Consider the following 21,640-nt stretch of genomic DNA (forward strand, 5'->3'; position numbering starts at 1 on the left):
TTCCCAAATATTTTGTCTTTGCCTCTCTCTACTCTTTCACCTCTTCAGCACCTTTGGCTCCTAGGTGCTGTGAAATCACCTAATGCTTCAGTTCTACAAATATACAACATAATACAAGGCAAGTAGCCACAAACTATTGCACTCTGTACGTGGAACTGACTGCCTGTTTCTCTTTTGGTTTCCATCTTTCAAAGAAAGAGCCCATAAAGAAACAGCATGACAGAGCCTGAGATGGAAAGTCTTATGATGAATATGTTTCCACCATCCTCTTGCAGATGTGAAAAAAAGTTGATTGAGGCCAGGCTGTCTGATTCATTGTGCTTATTTTGACTGGTGTGGAAAAATAGTTTGAACCAAACTTGCCATCCTTTTATGGGAAGTGACAGTACTGCTGCTTACATGTCATGAGAAACTAAAGCTTCTTCTTGGCTTATGTAGTAGAAATAAGCTGCTGTATTTCAAATAATGCTGTTTCTTTCTTTCTTATTATTTTTCTTATTTTTTTGTTCCTAAAAATTCCACATATATTGAAATTCTTAGGTGCTTAAAGTATTATTATGTATTATAGGGTCCACAGACACTATATATGGGGTTTATAGCTATCTGTATGTAGGATAGATATGGCTATCTGTATACTTATAACTGTGAAGGGTTTGTAGATAGGTATATATGTAGTGTATATATATATACAGCATAACTTATATTTCTTAATTTACTTTGACCACCTAAGCATTTCAATATATCTATAGCAAGAGTATAAAAACATATATATATAGAGAGAGAACATATCTAAGTCAACATTTTCAAAATTACTTATGCTGCAAACTTTGAGTCCAAATTTGAGGTTTAGTAGTCTTTGTAACAATTCTGATTTGATTTTGGAGAATTTTGAACAGAAACCTTCCAAGGGCTTGTTAAAGGGGCATGCTATTGGGATATTTGTGTTAGGTTTAGGAAATAAGAAAGAAATTTGCACTGAATCACACATTTACTTTACTCTAAAAGAACTTAATCCACTGTAAAACTCAGTTCATTGGCGTAAATGGAAATCAATTGTATTGATTTTTGAGGAACTTGGTGTACTGCTGCCATTTCAAAACTCAGTTAAACACTGTGCTTAGTGATAAGGTCATTAACTGGCCAAAAAATTCACCTAAAGCATAAAATTTACAATTTTGCACAATGTATTCTATTCAAATGAATTAAAAGTAATGTATTTGGTAATATTAACCCTAATGCAAATTTGAATTATGAACAGAAGAATCTTGTATCTTAACAGCATATGAAAATTTTACCTGGATAGCATCTATGAGTGCTAATGGAACTACTCTTTCATAATACCTACTGTAACAGCCCTAAGATTAGGCACAAGAACTATCAAAAAGCCAATTTATTTACATTTCATATTTGATTTAAATGGCAAGATTTTTGTAGTGGTGGTGGTAGCAGTATTAGGCACTGCAGGGTTAGCCTCCCTGAGAAGACACCAGGGCCTGATCCATGCCAGACACAGTTTACTCCAGTGGACTCACTGAAGGACACAATTGAACCCATGAGCCAGGCTGGTGGAACTGGTCTTCTAACATATTAAAAAGAAAGGGGGGGAAATGGTATATGGTAGCTGTGTGAGAGAGGAATGAGAGAAATGTGAGAAAAATATCTTGCAGACATCAAGGCCAGTGAATGACAGGATGCTGAAGCAGAGAGTCTCCTGCAGCCCATGGAGGTCCATGGTGGAACAGATATCCACCTGCAGCCCAGGGGGGACCTGATGATGCAGCAAGTAGGCATACCCTAAAACAATCGGCAGCCCCTGGACAGCCTGGGTTGGAGCTGGCTCTTAATGGGACTTGAGGCATCATGGAGAGGAATCCACACAGGAACAGGTGTTCTGACAGGAGCTGCAGCTTGTGGGGGAGACACAAGTCCTTCAGCCTCTTCCTGAAGGACAGCATCCTGCAGAAAGGACACATGCTGGAGCAGTCTGCTCCTGAAGGGCTGCATCCTGTGGAAGTGACATATGCTGGAGCAGCTTGTGAAGAACTGAAGCTAATAGGAAAGACATACATTGCATGAGTTCATGAACAACTGTGTGTTGTAGGGGTGACCCAGTGCTGGAAAAGGGAAAGTGTGTGAGGAGGAAAGGCAGGAGAGAGGAGCTGTTATAGAGTGAACATAACCTCCCATCCCTCATCCACTTGTGTGGCTCAGAGCAGGAGAGGTAGAGGTAGAAGAGCTGTGGATGAAGGAGCAAAGTTGGCCCTCAGCTGGGAAGAAGGGCTTTTAATTATTTTTGTCTTTGTTTCTCACCATCCTACTCTATTTTTAATTTGTAATGAATTCATTTCACAGAGTTTCAGAATGGCTTAAGTTGGAAAGGACCTTAAAGATCATCTAGTTCCAACCCCCAAGTTGTGGGTTTTTTTCCCCAAAATTTTCCCCAAGTCAAGTCTGTTTTGTCTGTGAGCAATTTCCCTGTCTTTTCCTCAAGCAGTAAATTTTTCCATCTTATTTTTACCCATGTCCTGATGAGGAGGAGTGAAGGAGCATTTTGGTAGGCCCTGGCAACCAGCCAAGATTGAATCACCATGGATAAGCATCATGTCTGTGGCTGTTTCTGAAGTAAAGCAGTGTGTATGCATGGTGAACAGAAAGCAAGCGGTAAGTGGTATTTTGATCTCAGAGAACTTGACAGCTCAGACTGTGTAAACACTGCTGTTCTTCTCCTGCTCACCAGTAATTGATAGCTAGTGGTGCATGAGACTTTTTGTCTCTAAGATTCCTCCTTAAGAATCACTAGGGAATACGAACAAGGAAAACTGGTTGGGAAGATAATGGCATTGTGGGAAATGCCACTGTGCTATAAATCATGTTTTTATGCAAATGTTTCAGCTTTGAACCTGAAGTCTAGAATATTTACTTGCAACTGGGTCCACAGAGCAAAATATTGAAGAATTAATAAAATATTCTGTAAGCATATTTCTGAAAGATGGAATTTCTTTTAGATACAGGAACTGCAGATGAGCTCTGGGAATCCAGCTCATGCTGAAGAAGAAAACATAGTCATGTCTCTGATGTTTTGCTTCTTCCACACACAAAAAAAAAAAAATAAACAAACACAAATTAACTTAATGCTTCTCCAGATGTTATGTTAAATATAAGCCCCTCTCTTCTTTTCAAAATACACCTGTATTATACTTCTATTTAGGAGTGGGCTCTAGATCTTGAATGAGGAGAGCATTTTTTAATGTTATGCGCATGAATGTGAGTTCAGGTACACTTTTCTTTAAACATTTTGTTTTCAAATTATCTTCCAAAGGATTTTATGTCTTCTTGAGGTAGAACACCTCTTCGTAAGTGCAGGAACTGAAGTGCTCAGCTGTTTTTTTAGATATGAATTTTCAAGTTTTCCCATTTGATTTGTCAGCAATCCTCATCCTTTTAAGACTACCTATCCAGCTGAAAAGTAACTGGTGTCATCTGCAGTTGAAGCATCTAGGATTCAGTGCAGGTATTGCTTTCTGCCATTTTTCCTTACAATTCCTCCTTTGGCCTCACACTATGTACTACTCTAGAAATACCATTATTTTATCTCATGCTTTTTAGGAACAACTTGCATGATTTTTTGTATTTTTTGTTTTATCAAGCAGAAGTACTTTTGTTATCATTACCACTGAATTTTCATTAACTATTTTACCTAGACTGCATTTTCAAAAAGGCTCATGCTGTTAAATGATATCACATGGAGGCCCGCTTTAGTGTGGTTCTGCCCCTAAAGGCTGTGTGGTATCTTGATTAAGCTGTCTCCTTCCACAATTGCTCCTTTTTTTTTTAATTTTCTTTTTTTTTTTCCGTTTAATTTTGTCACCTATACTTGGTTCAGTTTTGTTGTTCTGATTGAATGGTCTTTGGAAGCTGAACTGATCTAGAGGTGATTTCTAGGTTGAATGGTAGTTTACTTCCTCTTTGTCAAGTGTTGTCATTAAAAAAAAAACAAAACCAAAAAACTGTGAGAGAGATTTATTCCCATAATTTATATTCTGTGTAATGATATATAAATATTTCATATGAGCAGTAGAAATAAGGTACAGTTTTACTTTGTACAGATATTGCAAGACAAACTTTAAAAATATATTTGAAATATATTCTCCAAAAGTTGAAGTGCTAAATCATAGCAGTATTTTAAAGTGAAGTGACCTAAATCACAACAGTGTTTTAAAGTGGGGTGACTATGTCCAATGTGAATGCTGAAAAACTAATGTTGACACATCAATGTCAAGTGATGAGGTAAGAAAACACTCAAATGGTTATATATTCCACTTCCAAAAGGTTTCATTTTCAGAGTCAGGCCTTGCTCCTTTTTTCAAGGGAAAATTTTCTTTAGGAAATCTTTGCAACAGCTGCATCCTGAAATGTGCTTCATCATACATTTCCTGCTGGTTGCCTAAAAGAAAGAAGAAATGGCTTTATCAGGAAAGGATTTTGGATCTGTTTTCTGTACCTTTCCTTTAGTATTTAATTGCAACCGTCACCTTAAAGTGCTTAATCTTTTATTTTTTTATTTTTATTTTTTTCTGTGGTTCAGTATCTACTGAGCCACTATGTAAGAAAAGAAAGGGTAGGTTTTACAGAACCAGGCAATGAACTTAAGTGATTCAATTCCTTATTAACTGCAGCCTTGGAAAAAGAGCTATATAAAATTGTTCCCATACAGAGAATGTGAATGAATAATAATAATAAAAAGAATAATAAACTAATGAAGCAACTTTGGCTTGTTTTGATGATTTTTTTTTGTATTCATCTGTATTGAGGCATAACAACTGAAGGAGAAATCCTATTACAGGGGTTTCCCAGACAGACTTCTACAGAGAAGAGCTATTTCCTTCAGTAGGAATACATTTTGAATGAAAATCACTGATGTTTATCTAGAAAGAGGTTTTAGACTTAGAGTGTCTACTAATATATTGAAACTCCTTAAGTGGAGAACATCACATTCAGAAGTACTTTGTAATAAAATTTGTGATATTTTAGAACTTATCTGAATGAATTTCTTTACAGTTGCAATGTTTCACAAAGATAATAAATTTTTATATGATGTCATTAAGCTAAAATTTCTCCATAGACTGTAACATGAATTGCAAAAAGAGTGTACTTTAAAGCCATTAAAATGAAAAGAGCTTGCCTGAAGCTAAATATCTGTGTGTTCTTTAACAGTATCCAGTTTTTAATCTGTGCATGAGCAGCTGATTTCTAAAAATTAACGCTGCACCCAATTAACACTGGCTAAGGTATATTATAAATCTGAAGATAATGAGATGGAATGTGTACTAATACATTTGCATAGCATTATTCTTTAATAATTCTTAGATTTGTGCTGATTAGAAAATCTGACAGAGTTTTCAAATATTGATAAATATGTGTTTTCAACTCCAGCAGTTATATTTGTGGAGCTAAATTCTTTACCCAGGGATGTTTTCATAATTTAAGAATAGTTCTGTTCATTTTGGTGCACTTTCCTTCTTGCTGATGAGGTACGACAAATGTAATCCTTTGGTAATGTTAATTTATTTTTTCTCAGAAATGTATGATAGTGTTTGCTTCTGTTGTTGACATGGAAGAAATCACCAAGGAAACAGGGTAGTATATTTCCTGCTGCACAGCAGTGTAGTCCTAACTCTACTGCATAAAATTTATACTGCTTTCTAAGTATTATCATGATTAATAGGCTAATAGAGTAAGCTCCATATTTCAGTACTAAAGCAGAGTGAAATCACATACAAAGCTTAGCTGAACTGAGTTATATGACCAAGGAGAATGATGCACTTGCCTTTTTACTATAATCTTATTACAAGTGATATCCTGATCTTCCTCTTTATTTTTTTCCCCACCTCTGCAGAAGATATGAAGTTAAATAAATCTAACCAACTCTTTTGTTGCCCAGTAGATGAAGCAACTGAGTTTATTTTTCTAGGACTCAAGTCTGGTCTGGAGCTGACTTTGTTTTTTTAATCTACATGAAAACATCAGGAAAGGTGGTGTAATACTAGCTCAAGTAGCTAGATTCAAAGCACATTCTGTTTTTGCTTATGATGACAAAGCACTTTGAGAGGCAGGGTGGAAGGAGCTGCCTGTTATTTTGCTGCTGACCCTCTTTCCCTCTCTGTCTGCCAGCATTGATCACAGCAGCAGAGACTGTTTTCCTCTCTCACACTGCTCGTTAATAAAAACTTTCCTTGCTTTCAACATCTGTCCTTGGGGAAGGTAGAATGGATTAGGGGAAGTCTGTAGGTTCAGGGGAATTTTTATTACCAAAGTAAAGATGCAGAGCTTTGAGGTAAAAACAAACACATAGCAAGGGAGAAAACTCCCAAAGAGAATTTTAGAGAGCAGCAAAGAAGGCATGGAAATTAAATATAACCAGGGATGAGCATCCTGTAGCTCCTGTGACTTGTGTGGTTTTCAGGCACTTTAAATCTCGCTGCTGGGGTGGGGCCATGGAGAGTAGTGTGTCACTGCAAAGCCTCACAGGCCACAGTGGCTCTTCAGGGGGATATGGGTGGTACATAGAGCAGTACTACTCTTATGCAGGCATTGCTTTTTCTTACTTGTAGAACTTGTGATTTATATGTAATATATGGTTTGACAGTCATAGAAATATAAGATTCTGGTATTTGCCTCATATGGTCAGAAAGGCCTGGCTTTATTGACTTACGTATTTTTTTTTTAATTTAAAGACAAAGTCAATGTTTCCAACTGTTTGCCACAGTTTTCTTGCCTCAGGTTATACATTTCCCTTGCTTTGTAGCACATGTTGTAATATTTATTTACTTTAATGTATCAGCCTTCTTTTTATTATTTGTTTCTACCATTTCCACAGGGGCAGGAATGGCTGCATTCTGCATCATACACATTAGCAACTATTTGACTGTACCTGACCTAGAAATAAATTCAAAAAATTAAAAAAAAAATGCTTTTAGGACACTGGTTAAATATCTTCTCACTTCTACACCTTAAATCTGTATGGTAAATAATCAAAAAAGAAGGTAAAAACTTCCTAATAATAACTGAAAAATGATGAAACTTTTGTGAGTTAAAGATGCTCAGATCATGACTGTAGATGCCTCAAGAGCACTCACATGGGTATCTCAGGCCAGCTGGCTCTGAGGCCACTGCAGCCATTCAGTTTCTTCCTCTGACAGGTCTAACACAGGGTGGAAGATTTTGCCTTGTATTTCTCCAGATGAAGCAACAGTACTCTCTCTCTTCTCTGCTCCTTTTTGATTGTGGCAGCTAATTTCTATTTTCTGTGATTACATTTCAAACTAAAGTATCTCATAATGTTGCAGTTTAGAATCAGTGTTGCTCTCTGGAAAAGAACTTGACGATCTTTAGGCTTTAAACTGTGATGGAAAACACTATACTGAATAGTTTAAAATCAATAAGGTTTACTGCAGAGCTTTACCTTCTGTTGTACAAACAACAAGTTATGTGAGAGGTCTTTACAAAGAAAGATAGTGATGTTAACCTTCTGAATAAAGTAACGGCTGGAAAATGTGTCATCAAGGAAAATCTATTCAGTTGTTCAACCCATTTTAATTCAGGTAACCACATAGCATGCCTAGAGCTTTGAAAAAAATCTCAAAGTTTGTTTGTTTGTTTATGTCAAACAATTGTTGTTAAACAATAACTGAAAAAAAGTTTCTTTAAAGGTCATCAATGTGTATTAAAAAGTACTCCATATATGTTCCTTTCAATATCTGCTGCACTTTTGTACTTTCACCAGAGAATGTGAATTTTAATAAAATAGCATGATTGTTATAGAATCATAGAATCATAGAATAGTTAAGATTGGAAAGGACCTCAAGATCAGTGGAATGAAGTTTTAAAGGATCGTTCTTCAGTGTTGATCAGCAACACATTGATCTACAAACCAAAGTCCAGAGGAGATCTAAACCTAGACAGGAGGCGGAAACAGTCAATTAGTTGAAGATTTTTAGTCTGCAAGAGAATTAACTGAAGAAAGGCTTGATAACAGTCTTAAGAATTATAAAAGTCTGCTTCAAAGAAGGAGGAAATAAACCAGCTCTTCGTGTCCAGTGTAGATAAGACAAGAAATAATTGCTTTGAATTTCAGCAAGAGAGATTTAGTTTAGAAATTAGGAAAAATGTACTAATAGATAGAACAGCTAAGAACTACAATAGTTTGCCTGCGGGTGCTATTGAATCTCCACTGCTAAAGGTTTTTCAGAAGAGCGTACATTTTCATGAATGACACTGGTTTTTTACTGGTTTTGTCCTATGGCAAGACCACTGGCTAGATAACCTTTCAAGATCTATTTCCACCCTCTTTGACTTTTATACTACAACTGGTACAAGCCTGTGACTGACTTGAAAGCTACAAAGAAGATCCTTATAATAATTAGAGTTTCCCTTGATCCAATCTAAATCTGAATTTTGAAATGGAAGGATGGAAAGAACAGATCAACAGTAAGAATCAAGTGACTAGACAGTATATCAGGTTACTACACTTCATGAGTGACATGAATGAGTCACAGGGAAGGACAAAATGGGCAGCATACAACAAAGTCAGGAAGGAAAAAAAAACACATGCTTTTGGGGAAAAGAAACTACCTTATTTGTGTGAAAGTAGTGGATGGTTCTGAGGAGAGTGTATTGTTATGTTCCTTCTCTGATTTCCAGTTTGGAATAAGATAAACAGTATTTATGCAAATTTTCTCAATGCTAGTTGCTGCTAGAGAATTTGCTTTATTGCCTTCCTCACCTCACCCTCTTCAGTATTTTTAAAGTTGCTCTATTTCAGGAGAACAAAAGGGAGAGAAAGAGACAGAATTCTTAACAAAGCATTTGCTCTGGTAGTTTTGGGTAGGAAGAGATTTGATTAAAAATAAATACAAGTTTTCATTTTTAAATCATAGCTTAACTGTATATCAGGTTCACCCTTTCCGTACACTAACTGCAAACCAACTTTCTAGTGCTGTAACCATTAATACCACAGCAGCTGTAGCATGCTCTGCTTCTCCCAGGCTGTGATACTAACTCTACAGCTCTGCAGGCATTAACCAGTTTGTGCCAGCACTCTGTATAATCACTGTTAAACCAATCCAAGGGCTAGAATCACAGTAGACTGAAGCAGTTTATTACTACTGTGATACTGACAGTGAGATTTACTATCAGGGCATTGCAGTGTGTCATAGTTTCAATATTTTATTTCTTATTTTATTTTTCAAGTGACCTTGTGCTCACCAACAGGGAAGGGCTCGTTGGAAATGTGACTCTCCAGGGAAGTCTTGGATGCAGCAATCATGAGATGGTCGAATTTGAGGTCCTCAAGACAGTGAGAAGAGCATGCAGCAAGCTCACTGCCCTGGACTTCAAGAGAGCAGACTTTGGACTCTTCAGGAACCTGCTTAGCAAGGTTCCATGGGAAATAGCCCTAGAGGGCAAGGGGGCCCAAGACTCTTGATTAATATTCAAGGATCACCTGCTACAAGCTCAGGAGTGTTGCATCCCAACTAGAAGGAAGTGCAGCAGAAGGGCTGGGAGCCCGCCTTGGATGGATAAGAAGCTGCTGAGAAAAATTCACAGGAAAAAAGAGGCTTATAAAAGGTGGAAGCAAGGACAGGTGGCCTGGGATGAATATAGGGATGTTGTCTGGGAAGTTAGGGACCAAGTTAGGAAAGCTAAGGCCCAATTGGAGCTAAACTTGGCAAGGGATGTTAAAGATAACAGGAAGGGATTTTATAGGTATGTAGTGGCTAAGAAACAGACTAGGGAAAATGTAGGCCCTCTCTGGCAGCTTTCAGGAGAAAGCTTTCAGGCTCTGACCACACCACCCAAGTCTTGGAAGGCAGATGCAGGGACTGTGAAAACCTAGACCTTGGGCCCACTGTACAAGAGGATCTGGTTCGAGACCATCTTAAGAACCTGAATGTACACAAGCCCATGGGACATGATAAAATCAATCCGCAGGTCCTGAAGGAGCTGGTGAATGAAGTTGCAAAGACATTGGCCATCATATTTGAAAAATCATGGCAGACAGGTGAAGTTCCTGACGACTGCAAAAAAAGGGAAATATAACCCCTATTTTCAAGAAGGGCAAAATGGTTGACCCACAGAATTACAGACCAGTCTCACCTCTGTGCCTGGCAAAATCTGGGAGCAGATTCTCCTGGAAGGCGTGCTAGGGCACATGAAAAAGAGCAAGGTGCTTGGTGACAGCCAGCATGGCTTCACTAAAGGGAAATCCTGCCTGACCAATTTGGTGGCCTTCTATGATGGGGCTACAAAAGTGATGGACAGGGGTGGAGCAGTTGATGTCATCTACCTGGACTTGTGCAAAGCGTTCGACACTGTCCCACATGACATCCTTGTCTCTAAATTGGTGTGTCATCAATTCGATAGGTGGACCACTTGGTGGATAAAGAACTGGCTGGATGGCCTCATGCAAAGAGTTGTGGTCACCGGTTCAATGGCTGGCTGGAGAACAGTAACGAGTGGTGTCCCTCAGGGATCGGTATTGGGACCGATCTTGTTTAACATCTTTGTTACTGACATGGACAATGGGATTGAGTGTGCTCTCAGCAAGTTTGCAGATGACACCAAGCTGTGTGGTCTGGTTGATACACTGGAGGGAGGGAATGCCATCCAGAGGGAGCTGGACACGCTTGTGAGGTGGGCTGATGCCAACCTCATGAAGTTTAACCATGCCAAGTGCAAGGTCCTGCACCTGGGTCGGAGCAATCCCAGTCACAGCTATAGGTTGGGCAAAAAGGAAATTCATGGTAGTCCTGTGGAGAAGGACTTGGGGGTGTTAGTCAATGAGAAAATGAACATGAGCCAGCAGTGTGCGCTTACAGCCCAGAAAGCCAAATGTATCCTGGGCTGCATCAGAAGAAGTGTGACCAGCATGTCAAAGGAGGTGATCCTGCCCCTGTATTCTGCTCTTGTGAGACCTCACTTGCAGTATTGTGTGCATTTCTGATGTCCTCAACATAAAAAGGACATGGTACTATTAGAACAAGTCCAGAGGAGGACCACAAGGATGATGAGGGGACTGGAGGACCTCCCATATGAAGACAGGCTGAGAAAGTTGAGGCTGTTCAGCCTGAAGAAGAGAAGGCTGCATGGAGACCTCATAGCAGCCTTCCAGTATTTGAAGGGGGCTTACAGGGATGCTGTTGAAGGACCTTCATTAGGTACTGTAGTGATAGGACAAGGGGTAACAGGTTAAAACTTAAACAGGGGAAGTTTAGATTGGATATAAGGAAGAAATTCTTTACTGTTAGGGTAGTGAGGCACTGGAATGGTTTGCCCAGCAAAGCTGCGGACATTCCATCCCTGGCCAGTTTGGATGAAACCTTGGGTGATATGGTTTAGTGTGAGGTGTCCCTGCCCATGGCAGGGGGGTAGGAGCCAGTTGATCTTCAGGTCCTTTTCAACCCTAACTATTCTATGATTCTGTCATTCTATGATTCAGTTTTCTATTTTTCTGATTTCAGGCATCATATGCTTATATTTTTAATCTAGATTTGTTTCTGCTCTTTTTGTGACTCTAATGCCTAAACAGGTTAAAGAGAGAAAAGGAAAGGAAAGGCACAAATTCTCAACACTAATCTCTTCTCTAAAGACGAGGTGGAAGAAGGGGAGAGACATTATGAACATTTTGAGAAATAACCACCTACATCTTTTTTTGCCTCCAGCCCTACTTTATAACTGATTGTCAAATGTTCACCCTCGTCTAAGTTTCTCAGGATTTAGAAAAACACAATATTGTAGCAAACAGCTCAGTATCTGTATGCACAGAGTGAGGGGGTTTTGTCTTTTGGGTATTCCCTTTTTTTTAGTGGGGGAATTTCTCCCTTTGGAAACATGACTTAAGGTTGCATAATTTGGTCAATAAAGCTTTTTATGGCAGTTACTGATTTTAGAAATATAAAGATTTAATATTTGCTTATTTTTATTTCTTAAGCTTTATTTTACAGAGAAAGTGTTTGCTTTTTTTTTTTTTTGTGCAGTCACTAATTACTGCTGAGTGCAAAGTGACTGAGAGAAGAATGTTGCTGTGCGTACAAGGATTAAGGGGGGAAGGAATAGCAACAATTTCTTTCAGATGGGTTGCTGTGAGTCAACCAGAGATTTGGTGATGGTCTTTGCGTTTCAAGGGTGAAGTTTTCAGAAAAAGAAGGAAGAGCAACTACTGTTCTAGACATAAATTTGCCTATATTTAACTGCCATCTTTTCTCGCTTTTCAATATTGAAAACATAAGATGAAATAAAATAAAATTCAGAACTACCCCTTAACATTTTTGATAGGCTTACATGCTGCTTTGCTGCTTCAAAAATAGAATACATTTTTTTTTGTCACAGATTAACCTCAGATGCAACTGCTGTTACTTAATGTACTCTATACTGTACTGCTAAACTGGTAATTGAAAATCACGAAGGGAAGCAACAGGAAATGAAGGTCGTGAAACTCTTATTTCCAAGTACACAGAGAATATAAAGACTTGAGAATCATGTATTTAAATTTATTATGTCGCATTAAAAGTTTAAACATAAATTGAAAACTATTTTTTTCAAATTCCCCCCAAACAAATAAAAAATTTTTATTATTGCTGCTTTATAAGTCTATTGCACAACCAGAACTGTAATAATTCTTCTAGTAAACAATGAAGATTACTGCATGACTGTATGATGTAAAAATGAAGAGTAGAATTAATGTAAGGTTATATATTAATATTGAAAATATTTTCTAAAAATTCTTTAAAACCAACAGATTACTCAGAATACACTGCATCATCAGAACTAGTTATTTTTATTTTTGCATAAATATCCTTTATTTTTATTGCATTGAATGAAGTATAGTCTCTGTCCAGCCAGCTTCAGTGTCAGGCTCACAGACAGTAGCCCTTCTCCAAGGCTGAGCATTTCTTCCTTGGCACTCTGCTCCTCTGTGATGACTTCCAGGTGTATTCTTCCCTCCTTCTCATGTGTGCTGTCTCTGCCCCTCCCACGTACCGCTGAGGGGTTTTATAGACATCTGTCAGTGCAGGCTGTCAATATATCAATCCACACAGTAGGTTACCTTTCCCTCAGTTTCATGTACTTCTTTCCTGTCAGGTGGTGATCCATGCCATGTGCTAAGGCTCGTCACATTCAATTTCTATTTGTGTTGCCTTACATATTGCAGGTCCAGATACCCAGCCTCTATCTGCATTTTACTCAGCTCTCAACCAACGTAAGGCCTTGATGATACTATATCACAAGAAAAAATATCAAACAACAGACACTAACCCTCTCCAATGCTGCGGAAAAATGTTCTTAGCTGGAGACAACCAGAAAACATTTATCTTGCATGCATGACACTAGAATATTTCCAAATTTCTCATTTGACATTTGCACAGCTGAAGGGTTTTAAACATATTGATGGATATATTTTAATGGAAGGCTTTGGGAGAAAGAAGATGACTGTCTAATTTCACAGCATGTGCATAGTCCTCTGTCCTTCATTTGCTTGCATTCCTAGTCTATGGCTATTTAATGACGTAGTATTTTGGAGGTGTTGTACTCTATGCAAATAATTGATTAGTTGATTGGGGAGATTAATTGTACATATCCTTCCTGTGTTTACAAAGCTGGAAAAGAATGAAAATACACAGACTTTCCTCAGGAAACCTGTTTAGCCATCAGGTACTTGAAGCTACTGCCTTAGGACATGCTTCCTTGCGTTCCTTGTGTACTCATAAAAACATTTCAGTTTCAAGAGATCTGATGCCATGGATTACCTGTCAAGGCAAAGGCTTGTTTAACAGAACTTGACTGTGATCTGTAGAACTAATATTTTAAGTACAGAAAAACTTACCTATTAATCAATATTTATTTTGGTAAAATGATGTTTCTGTATTTGGATTTTGAGTCTTTTAGAGGTTACCATTCATGGAGGCTGTTGCTGCAGTTCAAACAACCAAAAGACTGTAGACTTTTACTTGTTATTACCACTATTCCTCAGCTGATATTTTCTGTTGAGCTTGTTTTGCTCTCTAATTACTTATCTTTTTAACTAATTCTTCATAATGAAATCCATTGGGCTCTCCCCGTGTATGTTCATATCCTGCCAGCTACCTGGCAGGGGAGACAGCGCAATCAGCCATATGGTTTTCCCAAGATGAGGCTCCTCCCTTGCACTACGAGTGTGCTGACCCCTGTAATTTTCCCAAATGTGGAAAACTCAACTGCATCATGTGTAGTAGTGAGGGACTGTGTTCACACTCTCCCCTGATTTCTTAGCTGTGTCTTTTAGCACAGACACAAGGAGTCATACCCAAGTGGTATGCAATAGACATATGTCTGTATGGGCTTACATGATTCATGTGGTGTAAAATTACACAGACTGTGCCACAACCATATGCCCACTCATTGGCTTCAATGACCTGGAAAGAGGTAGCAGCACCAATAGTGGAAGAACTGAGTAGTCAGCTCTGGGAGTTCAAAGACAATTTCACCCTTCCATCAATTCAGCTGTGGAAAAACTCCTGACTCAGGAGTTCAGACAACTGAGAGATGATCTATCCAATCCATCTAGCTCCCCATGTGTACCAACCCACATCTCAGCTATTAACAGAATGCTCCCTACTGCCCAAGAGAGAAGATATAGGAGGTACATGCCATTGGCCATCCTGTGGTTTTACCAGAGGTATGTGATGAAGCATAAACTGTTCCAGTTGCTGTTAAGCTCAAGCAAGATGTAAAGAAGAAATCCGGATATTTATGTCTCATGGTAGTAGGAACTTGCATGCTAACCTATTTTATACATGTGTATATGTTTTTTAAGGTTTTTAATTTTAGACTTTCAGCACCTGAGCTACAGTTATGCCAGAGTAATAATTGTTTGGTCTGCAGGACAGCTGCTCGACACCTGACATTTCTTTCTCAATGTTGCTGTAATGGAGAATGCTGTTTCCTTGCAAAAGGTTTTGGTTTCAATAATGAGAATTTTCTGACAAGAATATGTTTAATTGGAAAATCCCCAGAGTTCTAATTTATTTTTTAAATATAACTATTAGCCAAAAAGATACCAGAAAAGATCTAGAATGATGATGATGATCATGTTCCGCACATTGTGATGCTTTACCTGTCAATGTATGTATTCAAATATCTCATAACATTATTTAAAATAACATTTTAAAATGGTATCTGATGATAATCATCTATAGACTCTGGGTTTGCAGTGCGCTTAACTTGGTGAGGAGTTGTTCCTGAGTTTGCCATGAGTTGTTGGGAAACAGACCTTATTTTGAAGGAGTCTTTTAAAATTTACATCTCCTCATATGCCATGGATATCAAGGTACATTAGAAACCACAAAGTAAGAACAATTTGTGACTCATTTTCCAGTGACAGTTTTATGATGTTACAGAACAAAGAATACATAAGAACATAAGAATGCAGAACAAAGTAAAAGTTATACAATGGTATAATTGTCTGCAAAATTTAAAAGGGTTGTCTTAAATTATTCATTAAGAAGAGTAAGTTTAATTCTTAAGCTTCTTGCTACTTGTCAGTGACTGATGCTAAACTTATGTAAACCATTTATAATTTAGAAACATATTTTTCAGATCAAATTGTTCATAGACTCTTTGCTTTGACAGTCTCTTTTTCTCCTCCTTTGTATGTGTGTGCGTGTGTGTGTATTTTTAATTAAATGTTTTAAGGGTTATAGTTGGTAATTCTTGTCTTCATGTATGGAGGGTAGGGCAGTAAACAATAAGCTTAGATATTACTTGAATTAACAACAAAACTTTTTTTTCAGCTAGTAGTGCTGATTTATAGTACTTTATGGAGAATATGCATAATCTCATCTATGTCTGCTTATGCAATTATGACAATAGTTGTGTTTGTCTTTTGCCTAATGCTGGTGGTTATTGTACAAATTAGAACATTCAAAATTGTAATGCAACTCTCTGTGAAAAATCAAGAGCTTTTAGTGATATTTTGACTAACAGGGGGTGGTGCCAGGAGCGGCGGCAGCAGATTTAAACCAGACATCATTGACCATTGCTGGTCAGTTGCTGAGGTGAGTAGCTTGAGAGAGGACACCTTCAGCACCTGAGTGGGGAGAAGTTCAGCGTCCACGAGACTCAATTCAGAGAGGGGAGAGCCACCGAGGGAGCCTCAAGTCCTCGACAGGACTTGCCCAAGAGCCAGCAGCTCAGCTGACATGGTCAGGTGCTCACAGGAGGTGGAGCCAGAAGGAGCGGCACCAGCCCTGACTGGGTAAAAACCTGCCCCAGGGAGTGCAGCGAGGCAGTGAGCATGGGGAGGAGGGCGGGATGATGAGCACTCACCTTATGACCAAGGCATGGTCTGGAAGCTCTGCGCTGGCTGCCTTGGCTGTGGTCAGCGTAGGCACCCAGACAGAGCCGATTAGAGAGGAGGCTGCAGCTCAGAGCTCGGAGTGTATAGAGTGTCTGTGCTGGTCTTGTGAGGGGAGGGTGCACAATGGGCAGGGCTGCACTTGGTGCGCCCTGGTGGAGGTCCTCCTGCAGCAGGTAGCTGAGCTGCAGGATGCTGTCAATAGGCTGGAAAAAGTCAGGGAAGCTGAGAGGAAGCAGGACTGCTTGCTCCAAGCACAAACTGTGCAGAGGCCCCAAGCGTCCACTGTAGCTCATGGAGGAAAGAGGGAGGCTGTTAACCCAGGAAGCTGGGAAATAGCAACAAACAAAACAACAAAAAAAGGATGAAGGGGACAATTAAAAGCAAGGGGCTTCCTCCTAAATCTACTGTACCCACCCAGAACCGCTTTGCTGTTCTGCAGGGACTAATGAGGAAACACAGCCTGCCACATGTACAACCGTCTGATGCACTCGTAAAGAAGATCATTACTGATGCTGCCAGGAAAAAAAGGGTTGGGTCATACTAGTAGAGGAATCTGCCTTGACAGGAATAGAGGCACCCATCTTTCTGCCTGATCCAGACTCAAGGGAGATGTGTTGCCTACTGGGGGCACACATGAGGGATGTAGCAGAGAGGCTGCCTGCTCTAGTAAGTCCCACTGAATATTACCCAATTCTAGTGATCTATGGGTGCTAGGGATATAAATAGCAGTAGCCCAGAGAACATAAAGAAGGACTACAGACCCCTGGAATAGGTGGTTAGAGGCTCTGGAGACCAAATAGTCTTTTTTCTCCAGGAATAAGGGGAGGACCTTAAAAAGGCTAGGAGGATTGGCCAGGTTAATAAATGGTTAAAAGGGTGGAGTCATACTCAAGGGTTTGGGTATCTAGAACATGGGACTCAATTTAGTAGGTCAGGTCTACTGGGGGCTAATGGAGCTGGTCTGACAAAGAAGGCGAAGAGTCATTTTGGTAGGAGGCTTGCCAAGCTGGTCAAGGAAACTTTAAACTAGATGTGTTGGGGGAGGGAGGTATCATTCCATCCCGAAACATAAAGTCAGTTGCCAGCACCTATAATAAATGCTCAGAGCAATGTAGAGATATTCCAGCTGCTCCAGCCAATGAGCTGGCTTCATTTGGAGCTCGGATCAGATGCCTCTGTACAAATACCCGTAGCATGGGGAACAAACAAAAGGAATTAGAGATGTGTGCACATCTATGGGAGTATGATGTAATAAGCATCACAGAAACATGATGAGATGGCTCCTATGACTGGAGTGTTGGAATGGAAGGTTACAGACTCTTTAGAAAAGACAGGCCTGGCAGACAGGGAGGGGGAGTTGCTACTTATGTTATGGATAGGCTGGAGAGTATGGAACTCTGTCTGGAGAGAGGTGGTCAGTCAACAGAGGGTTTGTGGGTTAGGGTTAAAGGGAGAATAGCAATGGGAGACATTACTATGGGGATCGGTTACAGACCGCCTCATCAAGAGGAATCTGTGGATGCAGCACTCTATAGAGAGGAACAGCCTCACGCTCGCAGGCTCTTGTTCTCAGGGGGGAATTAAACCACCCTGATACCTGTTGGAGTGACAGTACAGCCCAGTACAAGCAATCCAGGAGGTTTCTTGATTGTGTGGAAGACAGCTTCCCTCTGCATGTAATAGAGGAGCCGACAAGGAGAGGTGCCATGCTTGACCTTGTGCTTACCATCAGGGAAGGGATGGTTGGAAATGTGATGCTCCAGGGCAGCCATGGATACAGCAATCATGAGATGGTCAAATTCAATATCCTCAGAACAGCAAGAAGAGTGTGCAGCAAGCTCACTGCCTTCAATTTCAAGAGAGGAGACTTTGGCCTCTTCAGGAACGTCTTTAGTAAGGTTTCATGGGATATGTAGCCCTAGAGAGCAGGGGGGGCCAAGACTCTTGGTTAATATTCAAGGATCACCTGCTACAGGCTGAGGGGTGTTGTGTCCCAACTACAAGGAAGTGCAGCAGGGGGGCAAGGAGACCTCTTTGGATGGATAAGGAGCTGCTGAGGAAACTTCAAAGGGAAAAAGAGGCTTATAAAAGGTGGACAGGTGGCCTGTGAAGAATACAGTGATATTTTTGGGGAATCTACGGACCAGGTTAGGAACACTAAGGCCTAGTTAGAATTAAACTTGGCTAGGGATGTGAAAGATAACAGGAAGGGATTCTATAGGTACAATGCAAATAAAAGACACACTAGGGCCAATGTGGGCCCTCTCTGGAAGCTATCGGGAGAACTGGATACCCTGGATTTGGAGAAGGCTGAGGGTCTTAATGAATTCTTTGCCTCAGTCTTCACTGGAAAATGCTGTAATCATAGCCCCCAGGTCATGGAAGGCAGGCGCAAGGAGTGTGAGAATGAAGACCATAGGCCCACTGTAGGAGAGGATCTGGTCCAAGAAGAACCTGAATGTACACAAGTGCATGAGACCTGATGAAATCTATCTGTGGGTCCTGAAGGAGCTGACAAATGATGCTGCTAAGCCACTGTCCATCATATTTGAAAAATCATGGCAGACAGGTGAAGTTCCTGAAGACCAGACAAGGGAAATATAACCCCCATTTTCAAGAAGGGGAAAATGGAAGACCCAGGGATCTACAGACCAGTCAGTCTCACCTCTGTGCCTAGCAAAATCTTGGAGCAGATTCTCTTGGATGGCATGCTAGGGCACATGAAAAACAACAAGGTGGTTGGTGACAGCCAGCATAGCTTCACTAAGGGGAAATCCTGTCTGACCAATTTTGTGGCCTTCTATGATGGGGCTACGGAACTGATGGCCAGGGGTAGAGCAGTTATTGTCATCTACCTGGACTTGTGCAAAGTGCTCGACACTGTCCAAAGACCTCACTTGGTGTATTGTGTGCAGTTCTGGTGTCCTCAACATAAAAAGGATATGGAATTGTTGGAACAAGTCCAGAGGAGGGCCACGAGGTTGATGAACGGACTGGAGCACCTCCCATATGAAGAGAGGCTGAGAAAGCTGGGGTTGTTCAGCCTGCAGAAGAGAAGGCTGCATGGAGACCTCCTAGCAGCCTTCCAGTATTTGAAGGGGGCCTACAGGGATGCTGGGGAGGGACTATTCATTAGGGACTGTAGTGATAGGACAAGGGTTAATGGGTTGAAACTTAAACTGGGGAAATTTAAATCAGATATAAGGAAGAAATTCTTTATTGTTAGGGTGGTGAGGCACTGCAATGGGTTGCCCAATGAAATTGTGAATGCTCTGTCCCTGGTGGTGTTCAAGGCCATGTTGGAGAGAGCCTTGGGTGATATGGTTTACTGTGAGGTGTCCCTGCCCATGGCAGGGGGGTTGGAACTGGATGATCTTGTAGTTCTTTCCAACCCTAACTATTCAATGATTCTGTGATTGTATATTTTAACAAACTTACTAACCACTCAGTAGTAAATGGATTGAACTAACAAAACGGTCTAAAATATTTTTCAGTATAAATTTGATTTCACTTTTCAAATACTTTCTAATAGGTATTTCTTCTTCTGCCTTTAAATTATTCCCTTAAGACAGTTGAAAATGTAAATGCTGAAACAAAAGACAGTAAGTAGAGGTAATGACTTTAGGTATCGTAGTTGTACCTGTGAATCTAAAGAGATTGTAAGATATCATAGAATTATTTTTCCTGAAGAGTCACTGTTAAAGCTAATAATAACGAATTTATTGTAAACCTACAATTTTTATTTAATGCTTACTTCAAACTATGTCTCTTATGAAATATAAAAAACATATAAGCATAATATAAACAGATCATGTTCTGTTTATTTCTGACACCTCAGTTCCTAGTAGCTCTATATGCAATATAACACAATTTTGATATTAAAAGAGCAAAGTAATAAGATTATACCCAGGCTAGTTCTACTAGTTCAGCAGAGAAGATAGCAAATCAACCCCATTCTTTCACACTTGGCACTGCTACTCATTAAGTATTTAATGATGGAAACGGATTCAGATTCCACTTCTTAGGTTCAGTGCAAATCTTTGTCTCTAGCGCTTGTATCTGCTAGCATCCTTGACCTATGCCTCAGAGCTGTCTGAACAATTTGGAAGTGCTGTGCCTTAGAACAGCTTTTATTATACATGAGGTTTAAATCAGATAGTTATTTTCTTTATAATTTTCAAGTATTTTTAGAACATAAAATTGAAAGAATCATTCACATAAATAGGCTTGTGCTTGCTTTGTTACTTGCCATTCATAAAAATAATTGCAAATCCATGTGAGTGTGGATTTGCAAGTTTCACAGTGCAAAAGAGATACTGATTCCTTGCTTTTGGGACTGCCAAGCTATAGGTGGATATGCTGAGTGGCACTGCAACTCAGAAGGAACAGATGATTCTGCAGAGGGGTGAGGATTAATCTTCCATTTGCACAGAAGAGTAGGGCTTGATCACAAAGTTCGTATGTGCTCTGAAGTAGAAGAATTGTAAAAGCCGTAAAGTAATTGTACATTTCCCATGTATATTTTAACTTCCATAGACTCTACTGTAAAATGTTTGAGTTCATACTAACCTAAATTCCAAAAGACACAGTAGAGCAAAGTATAAAATACTTAGATTTTTAGCTGAAATCTGTAATAAGATTTATCAGGAAGAACTAGATTAATGGCCAAATACATAGAATCATAAAATCATGTGATAATTCTAAATTCCTGCAAAACTGAAGAAAAACTGGAAGATGCAGTTTTTATCTTTTACATTGTTTTGTTGATATAGTTTATATTGTAAACTATTATAGAATCACAGAATCATAGAATAGTTAGGATTGGAAAGGAATTCAAGATCATCTGGTTCCAACCCCCCTGCCATGGGCAGGGACACCTCACACTAAAACATATCACCCAAGGATTCATCCAAACTGCTCTTGAACACTGCCACAGATGGAGCATTCACTACCTCCCTGGGCAACCCATTCCAGTGCCTCACCACCGTCACAGTAAAGAATTTCTTCCTTATATCCAGTCTAAACCTCTGCTGTTTAAGTTTCAACCCGTTACCCCTTGTCCTATCACTACAGTCCCTAATGAAGAGTCCCTCATCAGCATCCCTGTAGGCCCCCTTCAGATACTGGAAGGCTGCTATGAGGTCTCCACACAACCTTCTCTTCTCCAGGCTGAACAGCCCCAACTTTCTCAGCCTGTCTTCATATGGGAGGTGCTCCAGTCCCCTGATCATCCTCGTGGCCCTCCTC

The 21,640-nt window shown here is 39.8% G+C and overlaps 1 non-coding gene across 1 annotated transcript; it reads left to right on the forward strand.

Annotated features, from left to right (window-relative positions):
* The first annotated feature begins 14,134 nt into the window (after nucleotides 1-14,134).
* LOC115947459 (U1 spliceosomal RNA) lies at nucleotides 14,135-14,298 on the forward strand. Its single transcript, XR_004081388.2, has one exon. It is a non-coding gene; the product is annotated as a U1 spliceosomal RNA (small nuclear RNA).
* Nucleotides 14,299-21,640: the final 7,342 nt, after the last annotated feature.

This window comes from Melopsittacus undulatus, chromosome Z (assembly GCF_012275295.1).
Source record: "Melopsittacus undulatus isolate bMelUnd1 chromosome Z, bMelUnd1.mat.Z, whole genome shotgun sequence".
Taxonomy (NCBI): domain Eukaryota; kingdom Metazoa; phylum Chordata; class Aves; order Psittaciformes; family Psittaculidae; genus Melopsittacus; species Melopsittacus undulatus.